The following is a 21,209-nucleotide window of genomic DNA, read 5'->3' on the forward strand; positions in this document are numbered from 1 at the left end:
AAGACTAGCAAATTAGCTCAGGAGGTGAGCTTTCCTGACCCTTGATAGTGCTTTGACAAATCAATTGTAGGTGTTTTATTCCATTCAGGATCTACAGTAAAATTTTCTAAATGTGCTTTAGCTGCTGCACAGAGGCAATCACAACAGCTTAATTTCCCTTCAGTAAAGATAACGTGTCTAAGCTGCCCTTTGCCATTTCTTAAAAAAAAAAAAAAAACAACAAAAAACAAAAGCCTAAAAAAACCCCTAAAAAAACCCACACCAAAACTCACCCAAAAGCCCAAAATAAATATAGCTTTTTAGCAAATTAAGGAATTGAGGAGCCTACAATGAATTATATATTCTGTAGGCTGGAAATCAATATTCTTTTAGGGAAATCAACTTTCCATCCCTTCCCAGCCCCCAGCACATCCAGCAGTGCTGTGACAGGGAGCTGCCCTTCCTCTGGCACAGCACAGCCTCACGGTCCATGCTGTGATATTAACCTGCTTCAGGGTTTAATGGTCAAATCACCTGGCTCTGGGATTTGGGTTCAAGTCATCTACATCTCTGCCAGGACTCAGGAGATCAGGGTTGTAAATGGAATGTCAGGGATTTCTCCAAGAAGTGGAGATGTTGCCATTCTTCCTGCCTTTACCCTTCCTTTCCTTGCAGCTCCTTTCCCCTTGGCGAGCAGCTCCCCTGCCCTGTGTGACTCTGAGAGCAGCTCCAGTGTGAGCCCTGATCCTGCTGCTGGATTTAATTCTGCCTCAGCTTTGCTTCTGCACCCCTGTAAGTAAGGACAGACAGACAGACAGAAGAGACTGCACTGCCCAGCCTACAGGCAGGACTTGTTTTAGGGCAGTGGGTGTCAGAATCTGAGGTATTGATGATTCTGAGATTGTAGAAAGTCTCTGTCTCTCAGCCCCCTGCCAAAGCAGAAGCCATAATTGGTCTGTGCTGGTTTCCAGGTTGTTTATTCTGTTTATCTCTCACATGTTCTGCTGCCCTGCCCAGCTCTGTCCTGCAGGGCAGCGTGTGGGGCTCTGCCCTCAGTGGGATGTTACAAACATTAAATACCAGAAACTCCCTGGGCTGGATTTACAAGAACGTGCCAATATCTGTCACCTACGTTGGACAGTGTGTCCCCAGCCTGAACCAACAGAAAAATACCAACACCACAGTGAAACATGGAGGGCATGAAGAAGGAGAAAAAGGACAAGGCACACCCAATTTCCTCCATCTTGTCCCCTTTGGACCCCTCATCTAGAATCCTAAAATTTTGCTTTTGCATCCATGCCACACTTAATTATTACTTCTATCAAACACTCATAGCTTGTAATTCATCCTATAAGATTGAAAACTCTTTTCCATGGCCAGAGATCACAGCCAGTGTCTCTGGGGGCTCTGTCCAGGGGGATTCCTGACCCCTGCCAGGGTCCCAGACCTGCCAGGGCAGCCAGAGGGAAGCCCTGGATTCCCACAAGTGGGGAGCTTTTGTTTTTTCCCTGGCAAGGAACTCTCCTGAACCTTCCCAGTGAGGATTTGCAAGGACGTCTTTTCTGGACCCCGTGGCTCAGTGGGGGCCTCTCCCTGAGAGTTTTGTCTGACCCCATCCTGTTGGAATTTCTGGTATTGATAATTTTTGATTGTAGAAAGTTTTGGGTTTTTGCTTTGTTGTTAAAGAAGAAGCTATAATTTGTTTGTGTTGGTTTTTAAGATTTTTTTTTTTGTTTATTTATATGTTTTGTTGCTTTGCTGTAGGTTTGTTTTATAGGGTAGTGTGTGGGGCTCTGCCCCTTAGTGGGATGTTATAAACATTAAATACTAGAAACTATGTGTGTTATATTTAAAATAATGTGTTCATATCTATTATATATGTTGAATATTGTGTTTTTAGCTTAAACTAATATAAACATGCTAACACTATAGTGAAACATGGAGGGCATGAAGAAGGAGGAAAAGGATAAGATACACTTAATATTTTTAATTTTGTCTCTTTTGGACTTTTAATTTAGAATCCTAAAATTTTATTTTTGCACCTGTACTATACTTATTTATTACTTATACGAAACACTCAGAGCTGGTAATTCATCCTGTAGGATTGAAAACTCTTTTCATGGACAGAGATCACAGCCAGTGTCTCTGGGGGCTCTGTCCAGGGGGTTCCTGACCCCTGCCAGGGTCCCAGACCTGCCAGGGCAGCCAGAGGGAAGCCCTGGATTCCCACAGCATGCTGGTGCAGAAAATGCTCAGGTGGGCCTTGTTAAACCACTGGAGCAATTTATCATTGAACCTTGTTAATATTGTTGGTTTTGTCTTGCAAGAAGTGCATCTCCCCATCCACAACATCAGGGGCAAATCCAGAAACTGAGTCTGACTCTGGAAACTTCCTTGCTACTTAGAAATTTCAGTGGTCTAAGCGTGGGTAACTCCATCCATCACTCTTGCTTTCCAGCAGTTAAACAGCAGGGAAATGGCATTTTGTGGTGGGTTTGTTTGGGTTTTGGGCATTTGTTGGTTTGTTTGCTTGTTTTTGTAAGCTGTTTAGCACTAACTGCTCCCCCAGAGCAGTGTAGGAAGTGAGATGAAGGTTATCTCCCTACCTGTTACTTAAAGAGCTCCAAGTATCTTTACATCAGTTAATATGACCACACTTTCCATGTGCCACTGAGTAGAATTAATCTTAAAAGAGGAATTAAACAGAATTCATCATTAAATACTGTAGGAGTTGCTACTAGAGAGATATCTTCACTCAGTATAATTAACATACTAAGGAAGAACTATTAATTCCACTGTAGAAAGCACTGCTTGGGCTTCTATTTGCTTATTTGGAAATGCCAAAACAGAAGAGAAAACTAGGAGTTAAACCCTGGAGCCACAATGCTGCATGTCACCCTGTAGTAGCCAGGTATATATAAATGGTTGATGCTGTCTCTGTTGTAAGCCAGACATGAAGAAAGGTGTTTGTCTTAAAGAACGTCTCTAAAGTGCTTTGGAAAAATCCATGCACATCAAATTCTGAGTGCAGCACTCATCTAGTTGTTTTATTGTTAGAATAGCTCTAAGTTAAAGACCACAAACAGGGGCTTGCACTCTGAAAGCAGGTATTTGCCATGTTGCACTGTACTCACAATTTTAACACTCAGAAATAAGTGAGAAACAATCACTGCAGTGGAGTCAGGATAAACATAAGTGTTTCATTTTTAGCTGTGAGATACCAAAGACTGGTAGGGACATGCCCTAGGGCTGTTACCTCAGTATATTGCTAAAAATGCTTATTGTGAGGTGCATACTTTGTTATTTCACATGGTTGTTTTGAAATCTTGTGTACACTGGCCTATTTATATACTCATTTCTAAAGCTGATGTTCTGAAATTAGGTTTAAATTTCACAGCTTAGCTGTTAACCATGTTATTATAAAATGACACAATGCATTCTTATGCCATGAAACAGGCATTTTAAATATTGCATGGCTTATTCAGTCCCAAAAAACCACAGTAACAGCATGTTTAATCAACCTTGGTTGTTCTCATTCCCACAGTAAAGTGCATAGTTCTGTTGTGATCATCTAATTTGTGTTCCTTTAGGTCTCTAATAAACTATTTTCTAGTAACTCTGTGATCAGGATTGTCCAGTGTCAGAATTGTTCTCAGTTCTCTTAAATCAGGGATGCCATGTGCAGACATTTACTTTCCTGCATCTTTTACTTTCTCTCCCTCAAATCCTCTCTCATACCAAGCTCCTGCTGGGGGATTTCCAGAAGAACACTGAACATCACCATCATTCACTATTTTACTTGCACAAAAAAGCATCAGGACAGACTAGTCCCCACTGAAGTCCTAGTTCCAGGTGTTTGGCCACTTTATTAAAATCCTTGGCTGTCCCTGGAAATAAAATTAGGTTGTTTTCTTTTAATTAATCTCCAAAGAGATTAGAACAGCCATTTTCTTGAAGGGCAAACTTACAAAGGAGTTAATAATTGCAGCAGCAAAGCCTGGTAAATGCCACATCTTATTACCAAGGCAGTGCTTGGACTCTCTCCACTGGAGGGGCTTTAAGAACACGTCACCCTGTGGCTAATCAGAATGAATGTTTGCAGAATTCATGTTTCTAATGCAAAAACACCCCAAATTCACAGGGTTGTCCCTCCCTGCCTTCTTCTGGCACTGCAGTGGCACATTGAAATAAACTGATGGAAATGTTCCCTCACAACAGAATTGCTGAGGTGTTGCACCACAGGAATTGGTGCGAGTCTATTAAATATGCAATTACTGCTTCATTCTCTCAGGACTTATGAGCTAATTAATAGCACTTTGTATTTTCCGGGCACCTTGCCTCAAAAAATATTCAAATGCTTTTAAATGACAGAGTTCTGGAGCTCTCCAGTTTGCACCATCGTGCACACAAACTACAGAAAAGTTGGCAGAACAAATACACCCCTTACAGTTCAGGAAGCATTTTTTCCAAGCACCCAGGCAAATATTTGTCTGTCTGACTGTCAAGACTCCAGCCCTGACCTCAGCACCATGATGACACTGCCAGAATTAGCCTGACAATGACACTGTCCCTGTTCTGATGTAAAAAATCTGAAGTGACACCAGGTAATCCACAGGTAAAGGCAGGGACACCAAACTTTCTCTCCTACACTGAATGCCTTGTTTCTCCCCTTTCTGAAAACCAAAGCAGCTACATGCAAACATGGCACCACCCACAATCAATCTGAATTTGTGGTTAGAACATTGATTAATCCAGCGAGCACAATCGAGTTGTCTGAGAAACCCATTAGCTACATTAATGTTGTGTAAACTAACAAACAAATAATTTATGGCTCAAACCACACTTTCCACAAAGCCAAAATGTACATAAAAGCAAGCTAAAGGGCTCACTGTAAACCAGACCCTGGGCAGGCAGAGCTTTGAAGAGCAAATGGATCTCCTTTAATATGCACCTAGTTAGAACTGGCTTATAAACCAGGATGCTTGTCTAAGGAAGGGACACAAAATTTTTAAACAATTCCTTTCCCCCAATACCATCCAAAAAGTTGGACACCTGCTATCTCTTGTCTTGTTCTTGGTTCCTTGCATTATAATCTATGCTTGGGAAAAAAAATTTCCAACTATAAAGTCACCCTCATCCATCTCTACCCCAGTCAGAAAACAAGTGACCTTCTGCCACTTCATTCAGTCTTGACAGTCAGTCATAATGTCAAAACAAAGTTTTCTGCACACCAGTAGACTTCCTACAGTGCTATTTGCTGTTAAAAACCCCAAACAGAGGACATAACATTTCACATGAACTTTGTAAGTGAAATAAAAGAGAAGATAGAATATGATCTAGAAAGAAATCCTACAGCCACGGCAAAAAAAAAAAAAAAAAAAATAGTCTCTCCAGTCAGATCTACTCTTATGGTCTTATGGTCAGGAAAAATTTACAAAATATCTTCAAAGTCTGGGAACTTGGGTTCAGTACTCTCTGCTGATGAACAGTTCCTGCTGTCTCACATGGTCTTTCTCCCTCACCACCCAGCTGATTAATTAATTAAACACAGTCAGTGTTCAAACTTTAGAATTACCTGAAATTTTAAGCACTATCTCTTCCTGTAGACTTTCCTCCCATCAGACAAGCATTTGTAAAAACTCTGGGAACAAAACCTGCGTCTACTGAGCCAAGGTTTAATGCTCTGAAGCACCCAGCTTCAATTTCTCCAAAATGTTCTGCTCATTTTAGAAATGAAAGCAAATCTCCTTCTCACTCAAAGATCTGAAAAGATACCAATTGCTCCCAGGCTTACACCTTATCAATTATTCATTTTCTGAGTCAGAATTGCTCTATACAACAGGCAAGAACATTTGAAAAGCCAAGTATTGTTCATGAATAATGTTCATTTCGTTCTGAAAAAATTGGATTATACAAAAGTTATGACTCTTTTTGAAGAAGGCACTACTTGCTATAAGCATGAGCAGCTGAATCTGAATTTAACTCTTTATAAGGTATGATCAGACTTCTGAAGTAATTAGGATTTTTTACTTTCCACCTGTTTTGCACGTAGTTCTTTGTACATTTTCCTGGGGCAGGGGTCTCTAAACTGCTCTGAATGCCTCTCTCTTCCTGACCAGTCCAATTGCATCAATCCTTCTCAAAGACTTCTCTTAATCACTGCTTCCTATGGCTCCACAAGAAATTACAAAAAGCCTTAAACATTTACAGTTTCTTTTTCTACTTTCAGGTCCACATTTCTCTTGCTTTGCTCTGCACAAGTCTTGTACAATAAATCACCCAACATTATTGTTCCCATGTGGGTGCATGCCTTTCATTTTTGTGAACTAAAATCCAACCATCTTATTGACTGCAGCTGCTTTTAAATATACTTTGGTGTCAGCAGTGATTTACGTTTTAATTATTTTATTTTATATGAGTGGTCCTATTGTTTTCCTAATAGCTGCTTTAAAGGCAGTGTTCAAATAGATGAAACTTCAGCATCTGAGAAGGAAAAACAAGCTAGTTCACAATTCCTTAACGAAAGAATTTCCTACAATAATATTATTGATGAAAATATCACCACACTTTCCAAATGTTTTACATTTCAGTGTGATGATAAAGGGCATCATTTCCTTGAAGTGGGTCCTGCCTGAGCATTCTTGGGAGATTCTTGCTAAAAAGACCAGCAGGGACTGTACAAAGATAAGATAATTTCTGTCTCTTTTTCAAAAGCCTGAGAGACTGCTTTACTGTTTCTTTATTTCAGCTGCAAAGACAAGTCCTGAATCAAATGCTCACCTAAATTAAAGACTAGGGACTAGATCTTAGGAGAAGGTCCTTTTTTGGCCTCTGATATATGCATGCAATTTTTCTGCAGGAGCACATTTATGCTGCATCTGGGGAAGTATTAAGCATACAGGTAAACCGGAATTTCTCCAGGGAGAGATTATAATCAGTAAAAACAAAAACATCACAATCCATTGCAAAAATGCACTCTAGGCAATGGAAGGGGAAGCAAGAATACATTGGTAAATGTGGAAGGTGCAGGTTTATTCATGTTCTGTTGAGGTGATTTTAGCAAATACTTAATGAAAAAATAACCTGGGAATGCGCTGTATATTGTTGTATTCACACATACTTGAAGCATCAGATATTTAAAATATTTATGTAAATCTATGAAACATTTGATGCACTTTCATGACATGGAAACTTTATGGCCACAAGTGATAAAATTGTCCACCAGTTCCAGATCAAATAATTGCTTTCAGTTTCTGTGCTACAGGCCACTCTTAATCTGGCTGAATGGAGCACAAGTTATTGTGCATTATTGTAACTTCTTCTTTTTTAATTGAATACATAGAATTGAAAAGTAGCCAAATAAAATTTGTGGCCACTGTTTCTCCTGATTGTGTGTATCTGCCAAAAAAAAAAACCCAGCGCAGTGCAAGAATGTCCTGGGATGACTTTATGATGCTTGTGTCCCCATTCATCTGTTTAGCCCAGAAATAAGTTTTGTTGACCATCCCTCTCCCAAATTTGCCCTAAACAAGGGCAAATAGTAATTTCATAGTGGGCTGAATTTTTTTTCTATTATTTTCCAACTAAAAGCTTGTTCCTCACATCATTCATCTCCAAAAGAGCAGAGAGGAGATGACAAAGGGAAGGAGCAGAAGTTTTAGGCTACTGAGCAAACAACAACACAATAGTTGCCATCAGGGTCTTGACACGACTTTGAATCTGAGCCTTGATATTCAGCACTAGAAGTGTGTTTGGTTGTGGAAAAATGTGTTAGGATCACTCAAAACCATTTTCCAAGGTTTTGAACCTTTGTCCTCCTACACTGCTGGACTCTGAAGGAAGGGCCAGGAAGAGCCCGAGGTGGTGACCCCTGAGAGGCCACCCCAAGGAAAGATTATCCACCAGTGTCTCCATGTCAGCCAGATGTGGCTGCAGCTGGAGCTGGGCTGGGACATCTTTTCACTCCTGTGGAGGTGCTCAGGCTGCTGGTGCCCTGCAGCTCCCCCAGAGCCATGTCCAGATCAGCAAGGGTCTGGCCAGCAGAGTTTCCTGACCACTTCCATGGTCTGACAGTAAAAAACAAGCCTCAAAACAATGTACTCATGATAAATGTACTCAGATAAGTGTTACTGTGTACTCTACGCTGTATTGGGTCAAACCCTTCCTTTCTGATACAAATATTTATCTGCATTTCTGAGGACAGAATCTAACCTTTGTTATTAAAGACAAGAGGTGAAGCTGTGATCCCTTGCTAGTCTTGAACAGGGAGTCCTTAAAGAATTCATTCTTACAGAATTCCAGCTCTGCAAGTTTTGGGTTTGCATCTGTTTGCTTACCTAGGCAAACAAGGGGAGAGATATTTAGGGCCTCCATCACTCTGCAGCCCACAGGAGGCTTCATGAATTCACATTTCAGAATCTCTACCACCTACATTCCACTTAATTCCATTCTCTTAACAACAACATTAGCTCTGATGTGTCACAGGAGCCTCTAGGGCCTAGAAATGACTTATGAAATAATTATCAGATGGATAATAATTAAAAAAATAAATTCAAACATCATGATTTCTCATTTTATTTCATTAACATACTAGGGGAAAGAAAAGGACATTCAGCAAGTTTTCATAGCCATGTTCACAGATTTTTATGCCAGAACAACACACTGAAGGTGAAAAAAGAGCTTTGTGTGTATTGCAGTGCACACAGAATTTCAGTCACATGCATTTATGATGAATATCATAATAAGGGATTGTATTAAGTGAGAAAAACACATCAACAAAATGCCATGGATTTTTTTGTTAGTAATGTCACAAAGTCAAAGGCAGGATCCATCTCTGTGTTTGAAAAGTTCCTGGAGCATTTTGGGCTCAGAGTCTGACAAAATAAAATGGATGTGTTAAGCAGCTCACAAATGTTTGCAACTTTTGTGCTTTTAGAAGGTCAGGTTCCACATCATGGTCATCCATGGTATTTCAAGATCAAAGAACCACCTAGGTAGATTAGTGAAATGGAAATAGATTTGTAACCAGAAGTTTAAAAGAGCTATGGCATATTCTTGAAGATGACATCCTATTCTCCCTTTTATTAGGCCACATCTGGATGTTCTGAACAGCTTCAAAAATGATTTCACCTTGATTCATTTAGAGAGGAAAAGAAGAAAAAGGAAAGATTCAGAGAAGTATTGAGGCTATTGCTGACATCTGTCTCACAAAATTTTAAAAGAGAGAGAAATAGTGGATCCATTTAGTCCAAAGTGATAACTGGGAAATATATTGCTATGGATTTCTGTGAGTCAAAAAAGGACCATTCAAAAAAGAGTTTGGGGAAAAGGCACAATAGTCTTCAGCCTGCCAACTGGAGAGCCAGTTGCACTGGGACATGCTGCCAGCTCTTAGTCTGACTTCCAGATCTGACAGAAGACAAATAAAGTCTCAGAAGACACATCTAACAGGAATCACTGTTATATTCACTTAGAAATTTACATTTGCTTGTATTTTAACATAAGTCCCATGGATGCAACTCTGTTCTCTTGGGAAGCAAGAGGCCTATCTTTGTAGAACCTCCAGCATTGTGTTTTTCCTAAAACTCAGGCTTTTACTCCAGGCTGTGAAACTGAAATGCCTTGTAAGAAATTTGGCCTTGGAAAATCCAGTTGTGAAAATCACCACAAGCTATTGCTGCTATTAATAAGGTGAGACTGAAGGAAGTCCAAGATCATTATTAACTTGCAATGCTGGAAGATGGGATTTTCCATTTTAGTGGGAGATAGCTTTTCTTAAAATAACTTCAGTAAAAATAATCAATTGCTTATTCATCTTTGGAACACAATTTCTTGTGGAATACATTATAACTTCAGGAGTCATTTTGTTAAACAAAATGCCTGAAAAAATCCCCTACTGAATTCATCCCACTGATTTCCATCTGGCTCAGCAGGCAGCCGATGGCTGGGGGTCTGTAGGACAATCTTCTCTCAGCAATAGCAGCTAATCAATTAGCAAGGAGCTGGTTAACACCTTCTGCAGGTTTATCTTCCCATCCACACACTGCTTCTGCAACCTCTGCCTCAGGGCCCAGCTGTGTTTTATCTCCTGGAGTTAAAGGACTTGTTCTCATCAATGTGTGCAGGATTCCAGAGAACTAAAATTCACTAAGAGCTTATTTATCTAAGTCTTTGACATTTCCTGGCTGTTTTGTAAGTGATGGCCCAAGCACAATAAAGAATCTAATATTTTTATCTGGTAAGAACTTGTCATTTACTCATTATACTCACATATCTGTGAGGCAAAGTTCTTGTCATAAAGTTCTTATTGTCTGGGGAATGGAGAAGTGACTCTTGAATTACAGCTGCTCTTGTGCAGAATAATGTGCCTTAAAAAGAAAATATCCATCCTAACAGCTTGAGAGATTATTTTAGGAGAACCAGATCCCTGTTTAATGAAATAACAGAGCACTAGCCATTAACAGTATTTAAAAGTTAGTACTACTGTTATAATTCAGCTATTTTATATATAAAGCATAAAATAAACTTTTTAATAACACATTTTATCCTGCAGTTAAAGTGCTGTACTTTCCAACATGCATTCAGCCAATCTAATGTGTAGCATAAGCACATAATTTTATCAGGAATTACAGCATATGTGAGTGCTTTTATTGAATTGTTTGTATAAATAGGGCTCTGTTTACACACACATTATGGTATTTCAAACAATAATGAATAGAAAATGCTTGACTTCCTTTCTACTATACTTCATGTAAGCACTGCATACATGTCTTTGTTCAAGTATTTGCCTTTATTTATTTATTATAGCAAGGTTTTTTTGCAAACTGAACATTTATAAGAAATTCCTTCTTTTGCTAATAGAGCATGGAAAACAGCATGCTTGAAAACTGGAAGATGAGTCTTTATCTCAAGTGAGACAGAAGAAGATGTAGGTATGATTTTTTAAAAATAAATTTTAAAAATATATATTTGTTCAATGAACACATTGAATCAGTGAACATCAAGATTTTCTGCTCTAAAATATAAAGATTGCATCTAGTGCATCCACACTTCAGATCTGCAAGTCCTGGCCTGGTTTCTGCAGATCCTCAATGCACAGATAATCTGTGCATGAAATAGAGGTGCAAAGATAGACTCACACTGAGCACAAGACTGATAACTGAGGCTTAGAAATGGGCTCTTATCACTCTTGGAGCATCTTGCTGGGATGGCACTCCAAGGCAGGAGGATGCCACCACTGATCCAGCTCCCTGATTGCCCTGACCCCTCCGTGGTTGTGCTGTCCTGGAGCTCAGGCTCAGACACTCCCAGGGCTCCCAAGTGACTAAGTTGTGACAACATTGCAGGAAAAAGGAAGACAAAGGAGAAATATTAATATACAATTACACTAACTGAATAAACAAGATCCAAAAATGAAAATCAGTATGCCAGTGCTCTAAGGCAGAGTATGAACTGAAGTTTAAAGGGTGCAGATCTTTCTCTGCTGCTGAACAAAGACAACTGGAACAAGGATTTCCAGGAGGAGTGGATCTGACCTGGGAGGCTTGTACAAACATGCCACAGGTAGTGCTTATCAAAACAATATTGTTAGCTGGAATTAACCCTGATAAATCCCACTGCCTTAATCTGTGGAGCCTCGTTCCAAGCACACATATTATCAGACTTTTCAGTTCTAAATATGTGCTGCAGTGCAGAATAAAGTGTGACTTCCTTCTTTGTGTTTCAGATATTTCCAATAGCATTATAAATGCTGTCCCTGGTGCCTTGCCTAAGTTAATTAATATCCCAAAACATGAAGAAAACACACCAGCATGGGTACATTAACAAGATGGTGTTTGGTGGGTCTACAGTGACCTGTTGCACACCTGATGCAAGAACAAAAGGGTCTTTTGTTAATTAAATATTCACATCCTAAGCACTAGAATCACTGCTTTATCTCATAATACTGTGGTGATTAACTTTAATTAATTTTCACATGTGGTATGAAAGAAATAGCAACTTCATCTTTTTGTTTCAGTATTATTCTTGTCTGCTGGTTCGTGTGCAGGTTTACCTGTTTCATTACTCCCCTTTTCTCCTCATTTATTTTTAACATCAGTTTTGACTTGATAGCTGCCTAGGGCATGGATTATCTCTGTCTTGCATGCCAATAAAAATATAACACATCTATACCTAGAGGCCTTGGTCGGGTCTTTAAGGCACTGCTGCAACAGCAAAAATCAATAATACTTGGTACAGCGGAAATGAAAGAAGGTTTCTATATGTGAAACCATTTAGGAATTAATGGCTTTGTAGGTATGGCAACAGAGGTCCTTCCTAATTCTCTTGCTTTGTCCCTGTTGATTGTCCAACAGGATTTAAGCTGAGGGGCAGGTGATGGTTTCTTTCTGCAGGATAAATTAGTTTGTGCACATCTCTTTACTGCCAGAGGCAAACCAGTTTAAAGCCAGTCTGGGGATTCGTGCACGAGGCTGAGACCACCAAACAGCAGGAGAGACACACTGTGTGTTTCACTGCATGGAACCTGGCTTTGGGTCATCCTTAGACCCTGACTAAGTTCCTGCTTAAACTCCTGTGGGTTTGGAGTCATCTCAGGTGGCTGCAGGCAGCCCATGGTGTGCCCAAACCACTGTTCCTGCAGAGGAGCTTCTCTTGGTGCTTTATTGCCCCACATTCCTCAGCCACTGCTCAGCAGCTCCCTGTGTGGACAGAGGGATTCAGGCTAGCCCATCAAAGCAGACCTTGTGCTGTTAAATATCAGAAACTGGGACTGGCAGGAAGGGTGAGTCCCTTGCACAATGAACACAAGATTTGCCGTGTCACCTAAAGCCACAGCCATGCTCTGCTGTCGGGAGTGCCAAGCTCCTGTCCCAGAGTGATGAACACTGGGGGAGACAGGAGCAGAAAGAGAGGAGAGAGAAGAAGAGCACATTTGGATTAAGGCAGTAAATCAAAGCCATGTTAAGGCAATATGTTATATATTATCCTTTCATAGTGCAACTTGTTATTCCTTGTTAAGTGGTGTTCATAGCAGGAAATTTGGAAAAATATCCAATTTCCAGTTAATGCTAATTTGCTGAGACCAAAAGAAATACATATTTGTTTTGATGAATTCCTTCCAAACTTGGGATGCTTTCCACTGGAAATTCACTCAGTTTCCATTCTAGAAAGCTTCTTGGGAACCTGGGATCTCATTTAATTTGCTCATGGCCACTAATTAAAGTCCTGACAGACCCAGGAGCACACTGGATATGCTCCTAGCAGGGACTCAGCTCCTTGCTCCAGCCTTGACTTTTAGGATGTTTGACTCCCTGCCATGGAGTTGAAATGAGGTTGATTCTCTGGCTCTCCAAACTGCCTGTTGGCTGTGGCAGTGTAGTGGTTTTGGTTTGTTAATTTGAGATTTTTTGGTTGATGTATCAATGAGTGTGGTGGGTTTAGTGTCGGATAATTATTAGTGTATTTATTAGAATGTATTTATTTTTTTGTTGTGATATAGGATTACGAGAAAGGTAAAGTAGGCTTTTAAAAGGGTATAAAGAAAAATTCATAAATAGTAAGTAAAAGAAATAGTAATAAAGATTAGAATAAAAGTTTTAGATTTAATATTTTAAATTTTAGATTTAAAAAATTTCTCAGCTTTTTTTTTATCTTTAACATGTATTTTTCACAAAAACATACACAACTTTCTAATAATGAAAACCTCCATGTTATTTCTATAAATACTTTCCAGCAAAACCACCACAGGCAGCTGCCCAGATGAGCAGGCTGGGGAACCGTGGGCTTCTTGCAACACTGAGAGCCTTGCCTGAATTTGGGGCTCTTCCATTTCCCTGGCCAATTTTCCAGGGGTTGAAGACAGCCATCACTGTCTCACTTTTTTTAGAATACAAACACACAAACAAAAAAACCCCACCACAAAACATCCCTCTGAAATGGAATGAATATTCCAGTTCACTGGAAATGCAAATATTGGGCTACTGGACATGGATGTGGCTCTTTTGGCTGCCTATTTATTTTGGGCCACTCTGAGTTCAGTCACCATTCCAATGGCCCCTGGATGTCAGCCTTTTTTGACTGGGTGAGCTAAAATACTTGAGATGCTGCAGGAGCATCTTAAAATTCTTCACAGCTTTTACAAAATCATGTACAAGTATTTAGGAATGCCCCCTCTCTAAAAAACCATGCCCTGCCTCTATATATCCATAGCCTATTACTGTTGATGAGGAGATTAAAATGCAAAAAGAGCTCTTATTAAACAGAAAATGTAGTTTGGCTCCATCCTTAAGCAAATTAGCACCCTAAACAGGATTTCTAAGTGCATTTTAAAGAGAAACAGCTGTTATTAACCCACTAGATATTTTGGCTTAAAATTGACTAAAAAGTAGGCAATAGTCTCATTTAAATAGCATGCAAAAGAGATGTGGGAGGCAGAATGGTTATCTATATTATGCATGACTAAAAAGCAAGCTCCATTTCTGTCTCTTTGTGCATTTAAATAGTGTGGAGACACACAATTGGAATGATGCACAAGGAGAAGGTGTGAGAGTGGCCTTGGTTTAGAAGCTCTGTGGGGTTTTTGAGAAGCATGTGGCTCTGCCAGCCAAATTTCATATGTTCGTACCCAAGTGATGCCAAGCACATTTTTGACTGGGGTTTTTGAATAACCCCTACCAAAAAAATTGCTCTTGACTTCTGCTGATGAGAAATAATACTTTAAGTACTTAACCCCACAGAGTCAATTTTCTTGAATTGTTTGCAGTAATGGAGAGTTTATAGACATGTAAATAATTTTATTTGCATGGCCAGGTTATATGTATGCATATGGAAATCTACCTGAAAATCTGCTCCTTAGAGAAGGAACTAGTTAAATAAAAAAATGTGTAAACTCTGCAGTTGGGAGCACAGATTTCCTATGAGTAAAAACCTTGCCGAAAACAGTATTTCACAATTTTCATATTGGAAAATTTTGTACTGAATCCCTCTGCTATGAACAAATAAAAGTGTTTTACCCTGACAGCCCAGACACCACCATTTATCACATTAAAATGAAAAATTGCCTCAAAAGAAAAAAATCAGGTTGAATGTTGAATAGGAAATGAGTTACATTCATATATCCTAACAAATGTGTGCATGCTCAACGATGTGTTTTGTTGACAGTTTTTAAATATTCAGTTCCCTCATTTGACTCCAAATCATTCTGCTCTCTGAAGAAAGGCAAAAATCATTCAACTCTTTTAGTCTGAGAAAAAAAAAATAGCTGAACTCTTCAATTTGATACTTCTTTATTCTGGCCTTTTTAAAATCCACTGAAGATTCTTTTTTTTTTTTTTTTTTTTTTTCAGCTGGTCATTGCCTGAGTAAGAGAACAGAGCATCCTCTTTGTTCTGCTCTGTGACTGATTGGGCTGTGCCTCACGTGTGAAAATGGAACATTGATGATGATGATGATGATGATGAGCTGTGCACTGTGCTTGTGAGCACAGCTCAGCTCACTGCACCTACCACCCCTGTGTGTCCCAACCCATGATGAAAATGGATGCAGAGGATTCAGAGGGTAAATGGCAGTGCTGCTCATACACAGAGATATCCACAGGTGAGGTGTGTGTGCTTGGGCTGGGCTGTCAATTAAAACATCTTGGATGCTTCCCCTGTGGCAAAGAGCAAGCTAACTAACATGTTTATAAAAGGATTTACATAGCTTTTCATATTCTTTTTTTTTTCCCAGATGATGCAGTAAAGATTAAAATGCATTAGTGATGAGCCACACATATAAACAAAATAAACCTCCCAATTAAAAAAAAAATAGAAAAGCAAACATAATAAAAAACCAAAGGAGCATAAAAAATAAACCATCAGCCATATGCTGAGTTTGAAAATATATGACCTGCTGGCATCTCCTGTGACTTTGCATAATTCCTCTGACCATAACATAGCTCAGGGACATAGAGCCCTGGTAGCTCTAAGACTTAAAGACTGCAAACATCCCCCAAAATCCTTTTTTACCACTTTTATTCTTTCTGTGTGGAATGTTCTTTGCCTACATACTCAAAACTGTAACCAAGCACTGAAAGACTAGGAGGTTTTGAGGTTGATTTGAATTGCATTCAAACCAAATTAGCTTTCGCAGGGATTTTTTTAAGGTTATTTTTAGTCATTGCTTCATTTAAGGGCATTTTTCTTCAGAATTGCCATGACCCTAGATTCCAGTTATTGCTGGATTTAAGTACAGCAGTCACTTAACTGTAATGTTGATTTTTATAGTGTTTATTGTGTTGCTACATTATATTAGACTGCTCTATTACAATGCTTTCTGGTTGTTACAGCATTCCAGAAACACCCCAATGAAATAAGGCTGATTTCCAACAATGGGAAAAACTGAAGGAAGATGCTGTGCATCCATATGGACTGACACACCACTTACAGACAGCACTCTGAAAAATATTTATGAATCAAAGTAACAGCAAAAAATTTCCAGCTGTTGCAGCGAGGCTGGCTGGTGTGAGAGGTTTTCCCTTTATTCTGTTCTGCAGGTGGAATTAGGTTGTCTGCTAAAACCTGGGGGCTGCTACAGTCTCCTAAGCCCCCACAAGGCTCTTTCCACTCTAAGGATGCCAGAGTTCCTTCAGCAACCTCAAGGAGAGACCAGGTTTGACAGTTTTTGCCTGGAGTTATTGCTGATTTCTCAGCTCTTTGTCACTAACAGCTTCCATTAGTTCACCTCAGAGATACTGCACAGATGGAGTAATTGGGCCTTGGGGATTTTGATGGCCCTCTTTTTTTTTTTTTTTTTTTTGCAATTGTACTGATCAATTGAGTAAATTCCAGCTGCAGGGTTGAGGATCATTTTTTGCCGCACATAATGACACGCCAGGAGAGCACAAAGCTTCACCATGCAGCACAGGTGAAAAACTTTCTGTGGACGTGTCCTCAAATCAGCCACTGAACACATCTGTAATGCACATCCAAAAACCCCAAAACTATCTTCTCCACAGCAATACTTCTGAAAATGCCCTCCCTGGTTTCTTGTACCAGAGGAGGACACGAGTGTTTTTGAAGTAATTCTCTCGTAAATGTAAACTGTTCTCATGTGTGAACAGCCCCTCTCTTCCTGGGAAATAAAGATGATCTTTATAAACTGCAGCCATATTTGCTTTAAATGTTTTGGGTTTTTTTTGGTTTTTTTTTTGTGGAAGGAGCAATAAAACCAGAATAGCTTCTTTTTGATACTCTGGAGAGCTTGAGATGAAAGTGGAACAATTAAAAAACATAATTAAAAAAAAAATCTTCAAGAGGAAATCAAAGTCTTTCACCTGATGTATTTTCAGACTGCTAACTGGTTTTATGTAGAAATAATCATATTTTTAACAGCTTTTTGATTTTGAGGTATGAACAGCCTAAGACATTATGGAAAATAAGGCAGTCAAGACCAAAACAATAACATGTTAGTGAAGGAAGATGGAGCTGATAGTTAATTCTGAAACTGAGCTATAGAGCTCCCATCAGGACATCACCTTGTTCAAACTACAGCAGTATTCCTAAAGGCCTTCAGATACTTTTCTCCCACCATAACCAGTTTCTAAAAGGTAAGAGTAATCCTTTTCCATCCTTTAGAAGTCTTTTGTATTTTAAGAATATTACATGCTTGGAAAAAGAATATTTAGGTGCTTGGAAAACACAATCCTGAGAGGCACAGGAGTGGCTGGCCCATCCCTGGGAGGGACAGCACATGGCTGGGAAGCACAGGCTGGAGAAATGGGCTTTGTAAAGTTCAGCAAATGGAATACAAAGTCCTGTACCCTGGCAGGAACAATCCCATATGCCAGGTCTTGGCTTCTTTTCTGCACCTGTCAAGGTGGGTGGAAAGTGCAGAGATGATGTTTCATGTTCAGACTCAGATGTTTGGTTTTTCTTATCCGTATCACAGACTCACAAACCCTGAGTTCTGCAACACTTCACTAACAAGCTACAAAACAGCCTCCTATCTATCCCTACAAGGTCTTTTAAGGAAAAACTATCCAATTTTTAAATTACACCTAAATTATTTTCACTATTGACCCAATAACTAATGCCTTGTGGCCTGCAATGTGGACTTTTATATCCAATTACACAAAACTACCCAAACCCATGGAGAACAAGCTGAAGAAGACGGACCAGCCACTGCCCTAATGCCTCCATCTTGCTTTATATCTATTACTATATTCTAAACCCATAAACTCTAAGTTTTCCACCCTGTGATGTTACACGCTTCTATTCAAACTCCACACCCACAGTTCCAGTTCTGTCATTCCATTTTGGAAGCTTCCATGGCCTCAGATCAAATGCAGAGTTCTCTTGGGGATCAGCACAAAAAATCTGGAATTCTCAGCATCCAGAGTTCCAACACCCATGCACCAGGGCAGAGTGGCTGGAAAGTTCCTTTGCAGCAAAGATCCCACAGGTCCTAGGGGACACCAAGCTCACCAGGAACCTCATGACACAAGAAAAAATAACGGCAAGCATTGCTCAGAATTGCAGCAAATCTCATCCATGACTACAAACCAGTGCTACTGAAAAACAAAGGACACTCAACAGCTTTAAATTCACACTTCAGCAACACAATTAATTTTCTTGTCAAGGACAGGAAAAGTGATATCAACCCAACTGCAAAAAGGTTACAGACATAGCTGTTGTCTTATGCTCATAATTAAATATTTCATTTACAGTTATTATCAAATGTTAACTAGAATATGTTTCTGTCAGCCTCCTCTAGGATTCCATTCAGCATGCAAAACATTTCCATCAAAAAATCTATTTCCATTCTATTGAAGACAACATTCTGCCTTGTATGTGACTGAAAATAATTCTTCTGCCTTATTTTTACTCTAGTATTTCTGAATGCCTTATTCCCACACCACGTGGATAGGCAGGATGGACACAGAGCGCAATTATTGTTATTATTGTTATTATTGTTATTATTGTTATTGTTGTTATTGTTGTCATTATTGTTATTGTTATTGTTATTGTTATTGTTGTTATTATTATTGTTGTTATTATTATTATTATTATTTACAGTACAGCTACAACTAGGCATCTTTGTTCTTCTCTGCCACTACAAAGAGATGTTTATTTGATCTCAAGAATGTGGAGGAACCTTCAGCAACAATCTGGTTTAATTTGGTGAGCAATTTGAGAATATTTTCAATATCTTGAAGAGCTGTGAATGAGCTATCTTCCTCAGACTACCCAAATACAAAAAAACAGCTGGAAAAATCAATCAAGTGTAACTCTTTCTTTAATTATCTTTAATGAGAATTAACTGTTACTCCAGATACAGGCAGAGACTTGCAGAGAAAAATTTATGGTTATTTAACAGCTTCAAAACAGCAGTGGTTCTTATTGGAATCAGTTCCAGAAGATCCAAGAATAGCCAGCGTCAGTTGGCTTTTATCTGAATTTATTTACATTGAAAAAAAAAAAAAAAACAGAAAGAGCAAATATTTCTAGCAAACCAAATTAAATTATATAAAAAATTGTCATTTTGAGAATACTATATAAATTGTAGGTATCCCAGGACAGCTGTTTCTGTTCATATAAATTTAACAACAAAGATACAGGCTTTGTTTTATAATCAGAGGTTTTGAGCTGACATTTTAGTGCAGTTAATTATGAATTTTTAGTTCAATTTAATATATGTTTGATCTTGTATAAAAATCATCAGTAGAAGAGTATGAATCACGCTTAACAAATTACAGCTCAAATGGGCCAGAAAACTCATTGAAATGAAACTGGCATTGAATTGAACAGAGCTCAGGTCAATAAAATATCTGGAATTCTTCATTCTTCTTCAGTACAATTTCTGTTATTACTCCCTATAAAACTCTGGTTGAACTTTAATGTGAACGTGTATCCAATATGTATCTCTCAGAAAAGCCTTAGATTTCAGAATCAAAGAGCTGTAAAGCACAATTCTGAACTGATCCAGGGTAGCATGAAAAAAGTACTTCCAAACTGGAGCACAGCTGCAACACCAGAGCAAAATGTATATAAATATGTGAAATTCATATTCAGTTTTGATGTGTTTGAAGGCCAGACTGTCCTGCAGAATAAATATGTTTATTAATAGAGTGGAGATGTTCAAGTCAATATATGATTAAAAGCTGACTTAGATTGCAAATCTCCACCTAATGGAATGTTGTTTGAATCTCTCTTGTGCCTAGCCAAAGAAATTCTCATCCTTCATCCTTCCTCTGGAGAATGTCCCGTGGGGATGAAAATCTGCTGACAGTAGTGAGGGACTGGGCACAGACGTGGCGTAGGTGTCCCTCAGGGATGGGAAATCCTAAAAGAGAATCTAGACAGCTGCTTTGAGTCTGTTACCCAAATTATCTTGGCACTCCCAGCAGATTTCTTATGAGAAATTACAAATTACAAATATTACAAAAATCCTCTGAAAGCTCCTATTAGTTTGTTTTCACGTCCTTTTATCACTGCTGCTAGAAAGTAGATAACTTTAAAAAACCATAGGAAAGGGGGAGCCACATCCAGCCATTTCACCAGGGTGAGGCCAATAAATTTCCTCCCTGTGAACATCTAATTTGTATTCATCATTCTCTGTGCCAGATGGCAGCTTGTAGGCTATTGCACAACATCATGATTATGGAGTACCAATAGTTCAGACATGTTTTTACTCCAAAACTGTTTTTTTCTCCAATAAGCAGCTGTTCTTTCTGTAGGTTCCACAGTGCTCCCTCAGGTGTTGTCTGTTCTTTCACTCTTTTATTACAGAACACCTGAAGAGGTACTTGGTTGTGAAAGGAAAATGAATTTTAGCAACTGACCACTCATGCTGCAATCAGCTGTTGTGGATTCTGCTCTCCCTTCAAAACCTTCCTCTAGAAAACATCCATATTGAGAACTGTGCCTCTGACACAAGTAATGATCATTCTGTTGATTTAAAAGAAACCATGAAAACTCAGAAATTAGTGCAATCTGTGTGTGGGAGGGGGGAGCTTATGCTGGTTCCTTTGGTATTTTCTAATTATCCTAAATCTTTAACTGCTCTTTAACAATGAAGTACTGATGCATGTGGACAAAAGAAAACCAAACAAAACAACAACAAAAAGACCCCTAAAAAACAACCAACAACTCAAAACTCCTACACATACACACAAACACACAAACCCCCACAAAAACTGCCAAAAAACAACTCACATAAAAAAGTAAAAACAAATAACCTTGAGCTATCAATTT

General features: G+C 39.0%; 1 protein-coding gene and 1 long non-coding RNA gene across 5 annotated transcripts in view; one reads left to right on the forward strand and one right to left on the reverse strand.

Annotated features, from left to right (window-relative positions):
* The window catches only part of SPON1 (spondin 1), a 189,959-nt gene that overhangs the window by 41,990 nt on the left and 126,760 nt on the right, over positions 1 to 21,209 (reverse strand). The window lies entirely within an intron of this gene.
* LOC110469115 (uncharacterized) overlaps positions 1 to 21,209 on the forward strand; it is a 76,975-nt gene that overhangs the window by 11,166 nt on the left and 44,600 nt on the right. For 2 of the 4 annotated variants that reach the window (XR_013340215.1, XR_002465202.3), the window contains exons 2-3: positions 15,324 to 15,573; positions 19,032 to 19,429. This is a non-coding gene — a long non-coding RNA (uncharacterized LOC110469115). Of the gene's footprint in view, positions 1 to 15,323; positions 15,574 to 16,510; positions 16,620 to 19,031; positions 19,430 to 21,209 lie in introns of those variants that run through there. The other 2 variants (XR_013340216.1, XR_013340217.1) reach the window with 2 other exon arrangements.

The sequence above is a fragment of the Lonchura striata genome, chromosome 6, assembly GCF_046129695.1.
Source record: "Lonchura striata isolate bLonStr1 chromosome 6, bLonStr1.mat, whole genome shotgun sequence".
Lineage (NCBI taxonomy): Eukaryota > Metazoa > Chordata > Aves > Passeriformes > Estrildidae > Lonchura > Lonchura striata.